Source organism: Papaver somniferum, chromosome 4, assembly GCF_003573695.1.
Source record: "Papaver somniferum cultivar HN1 chromosome 4, ASM357369v1, whole genome shotgun sequence".
NCBI classification, from domain to species: Eukaryota; Viridiplantae; Streptophyta; class Magnoliopsida; order Ranunculales; family Papaveraceae; genus Papaver; species Papaver somniferum.
The window spans coordinates 51,856,696-51,861,323 of record NC_039361.1 but is presented as its reverse complement, the minus strand read 5'-3'; the positions used below and the strand labels follow the sequence as shown (position 1 = coordinate 51,861,323).

At 37.7% G+C, this 4,628-nt stretch overlaps 1 long non-coding RNA gene across 1 annotated transcript; it reads left to right on the top strand.

The window, feature by feature from the left end:
- Positions 1-399: 399 nt before the first annotated feature.
- Positions 400-4,428, top strand: LOC113275473. Its single transcript, XR_003323615.1, has 7 exons — positions 400-615; positions 808-1,621; positions 1,804-2,283; positions 2,387-2,477; positions 2,692-3,608; positions 3,685-3,899; positions 4,130-4,428. It is a non-coding gene; the product is annotated as an uncharacterized LOC113275473 (long non-coding RNA).
- Positions 4,429-4,628: the final 200 nt, after the last annotated feature.

Below are 4,628 nucleotides of genomic sequence, written 5' to 3'. Positions count from 1 at the left end.
GAGCGCAGCGCTCCTTAGGCCGCGGTGATGATATCTAATATTCATATTACAGGCAAGAGACTTTCTTTGTAAAATGTCTTTTTTTTTCTGGGATATGTATGAAACGGTCCCAGTATTAGCACCCGATTTGCAAAAGGGTCATACTGCTACAATCCAATAACAAACAGGTCCTACTTCCGTTAAAGACAGGGTTATGTCACTGGTCCCATGAATTCAGAGTTAAATGCACTCGCCAGTTTACGAATTTAACCTTAACCTGACCATAGTAGATCCAACACCGCACATCTTACAATTGAAGCATCTCGAGATGATACGGACGGACAGAGATTGAAGTAGCAGGATGAAATTCTATAATAGTTTAGGGTTAGGGCAAATCCAATTCATTTCCGTCTCCCCCCTTCTCTCTCTAAAATCGCTGCAGAAATGGCGATTCACTCCAAAACTTGAGTGAATCCCTGGTTTTGATTGCAAACAGTTGCTCAGTGCATTACGCTGGTAGTGTATATGGTTTTTAACCTTGATTCGTGAAGATTTGCAACCAAAGAATCATACTGCTTGTAGGACGTCAGTGGTTTTCTTACAAGATTTCGTCACCATGTACTCGGCGATCATGAGGTTGGTAATCACAACCATATTCTGTCAATTTCCACTACCAGAATGTAATTTATCAATTTTTTTTTTGCAAAACCCTAATTTCTGAAAATTGAAAATTTTACAGATCATTTTAGTAAACCCTAATTTGTGAAATTGGGTATGTTATCTGTTACTAGTTTCTGGTGTATTGAATTTGATTATGTGTATGTGTAGGAAATATGTGAAGAATCCAGTTAGGAGCTTTAGGGTTGAAGAATCTGATACAAATAAGGTTAGGTTTTTTTGATAACATAAGTGTGAATTCTGGTGGATTGGAAGGTTTCAGTGATACAGTTCATGCTGCATACCAGTTACCACCTATTAAGAAGGTTAATTTGACATGGTTCAGTGACCCAGACCATTTCTATATTGGTAGTAATGATGAATTCTTTGAAATGTGGGATCAGGGAGTGGTTGAAGATGATGGGTATATTCATCTTTACATGAATGTTACCAAAAGAAAAGTTCCTCTTAGTGATAAATGCCCTTCATCTTCTTGTCTGTCAGTTTCAAAGAGTCTTTTTTCAACACCTGAGAAGGTGCAGAGTACATCAAGAATTCACATTGAAAGAGGTGCAGCACCAGTCAGTATTGACCCATCTCTTTTTTTTAACACCTAAGAAGAGAATCATATATAGTAAATCTCCTGAGCTACTAAGAAGAAGTCTTAGGATGGTGCAGAAGTCAATTGCTGCAGTCACTGGTAGTGTGAATGGTAAGAAGTTATTTGTTAATGTGGATGATGATGACACTGGAGTTGAAGAAATATCAGTTGAATCATGACAGGCTGAGTTGGAGTATGAAAACATACAACTCACAAATACTGAAGAAGATATGTGTCATCCCATTGATGACTGTAGAAGTCCAGTTGCCGATGATGCAGAAATGGGTATAGAAGTGTACACTGAGTTTGTGAACAACTACTTTGGGAGATTAGACTCTTTTGATTACTTACATACACAACTATATAAGAAAAATGGAAATGCAGGTATGATTTCCATCTCTATGTTTTTATTGAATGCATTTGAACTTGTCTAGGACTTCTTCTTGTATGCATTTTAACTTGTCTAGGACTTCTTCTTGTATGCATTTTAACTTTTATGCATTTTAACTTGTCTGCATTTAAACTTGTATGCATTTTAAGTTGTCTGTCTGTATTTTATGCTGTAGATGAAGGCCACAATGACAACAATTGTGGTGTTGGTGAAGAGTGTGACCCAAAGCAATGGTCTAGGGCCTTCTATGACCAATCTACTGCATCTGAGCACACCAACAACAACTTCTGTGAGTCCTTCAACAACATGGCTGGCCTAATGAGAGACAAGCCCATTTGTACTCTTGGAATGATGTATGGTCAACTCATTATGGTATGTTTTACAAGAGAAGAGCTGAGGCTGATAAGTTGGAGCTTGGAACCTTGGTGCTAGAAGTTATGAAGTTGATAAAGAAGATGGAGAAATGCACAGCTCACCTGAGACCAAATGGAGCAGTATATGGCAAGTTATACGAGGTGAAGAACATTGAAACTAATGCTCTGTTTCAAGTTGATATTGTTGACAAGACTTGCAGTTGCATTCAGTGGCAACTTAGAGGAATCCCTTGCATACATGCTGTATGTGTTTTGATGGATATGAGAATCAATTGGGTTGAGTGAGTTTTCTTGTCTTTTTTTTTTATGTAGCTTGTCATTTATAATGTGGTTGCAATCTAGTTGAACCAAAACATTATTAACATTGTTATCTTTTGATGACAGTTATTGTGACAAGTGCTATCTGGTTGATGCTTTGAGAGCAACTTATGCTCCTGAGATGGGTTTATTACTGGGCAGAGAAGACTGGGATGAGGTAAGCACCAACTTTGCCCTTATTTACTCTCTTTTGTCCTTTCCTTTGTCCTTTTATGTAATTTTAACTATTATGGAATCTTTCACTTTGTGACAAAATATTTCTTTAATATTTAGGGTTTGCTTCCATTACTTATTGTCCTGTTTCATTTCCTCTTTCCTTATCAATTCTTCTTCTTATATCTTTCTCTCTTGTTTCTTTGTGCATCCACAAGGCTTAGTTATGAGACCTCCTATTGATATCAGAAAACCAGGGAGACCATGTAAGAAAAGAAAGAGAGCTTATGATGAAGGTCACACTGAGAAGAAGGTTAGAAGTTGTACAAGGTGTAAGACAATTGGGAACAACATGAGAACATGTGCTGGTGCACCTGTTGGATCTAATCCAAAATCTAATAGGCAAAGAACTATGGTTGAAGGAGAATCTCACTATACTTCTTATCCAGATCCACATGATCTTAGTACCAGTAGGAGAGGCATAAAGGAAACAAGAGGAAGAGGAGCTGCTTCAACATCTACTACTGCTGCATCATCATCTCAACCTACAGATAGTGCTGCTGCTGCTGCATCATCATCAACAAATGCAGGAGGTAGAGGTTCAACAGGTACTAGAGGCACAAGAGGTGGTATATGATAAAGAGGTGGTAGAGGCAGATCTAGCAGTATAGCACAGGTGCATCAAACACTGTCACATAGCATTGCAGGTGTTGGTGGGATGAGTCAAACACTAACTCAAACTTTCACAGTGCCAAAGATTACAGTTCTTGCTGCTGCTACTCAATAAGTCATTTGGTTCTTGATTATGGTTCTTCCATGGACACAATTTATGTTATTAAACTAGACTACTTCTTTTGTTACTGCACCTGTTTTCAGAAGTATGGATGTTATTTTATGTTATGTTATGGTGATAATGTTAATATTCTAAGCTATGTTAATATTCTAGATTATTTTGATGTTTTCAGACAACATGAAATTTTCTTTTTATTTAAATTGTAGCTCATTACATTTGTAGATCTCCTATTTCTTTGCATAATTCTGCCATCTTCAGGGATGTTTGTTTTACATTGGATTTTGCTGCATTGAAGACAACAACAGATAGCCATTGAAAATCAAGACAGTTGGAGCATTTGAGGTAAGCAATGTTGTAGTTGTGTGCATTTTGGCAGAAGGAAAGCATCATAGTTCCCTTACACTTCCTTTTCTTGCAGGGTTGTTGCTTCCATGGATAGTTGTTGAGCATATGGCTCTTGTCACCACAAGAAAAGAAGGAATGTGGAGTTGGGAGTTGCACTTTCATTGCTCTTTTTTGGTTTTTTGGCATCTGCAAACCACTCAAAGTATGAGCATACTGAGCATCTCAAGAACTTCTCAGCAAAATGATCTTCAGTTTGAGCTTTCAACAGCTTTCTCACTCCACAGCAAGGTACATTTTTACACCTTGAATATATCCATGGACAATCAATAGGATCATGCATTCCAATCTCACATAAACAACAAATGACATTGATGCTGCTTGAACCATCAGCTCTGCTGCTTGCCTCACTTGAATTGTTGCACCATTCACTTTTGCCTCTACCCATTTTTGGTTTGAACATGTTATCTGTTATGTTTGTTGGTTGTTGGAAGTTGAAAGCAAAGTATGAATATGTGCAGGTATATAAAGAAGAGTGAAAATCATACCGTTGGGAACGGTCTGATTTTCTGGCCACTAGTTTACTGCCACGTCACTAGATTTCCACGTCACGGGGTAACAAACCACGTCAGTTTAGGTTAACTCCGGTTAAAAAGGGTTGGATTAGGTTTGAGGGCATTTTGGAGACATTTGACACCGTTTTTTTCTAAAACTGTTATGTCGCCCCATGTATGACTCTTCTGTAACTGATTTATAAAGTATGATCAATTTGTAACCAGATTAACAAAAGTATGACCTTTTTGTAATTGGCCTTTTTTTTAATAAAAAACTGCTCATCCTTGCTAAAACTCTTCTTCCTCCAGTCGTAAAAATAGAATGACGAACCAGCCTCTCTTTCAGATCATAAACAAATCTGTACCCGGAACAGCTTGAATGGAATCAGAATCTAGCCGGTTCCAATCAAAAGGTGGCATCATGAAGGTCTCTGCTATCCAATAATAATCACTACTTTTGTCAACA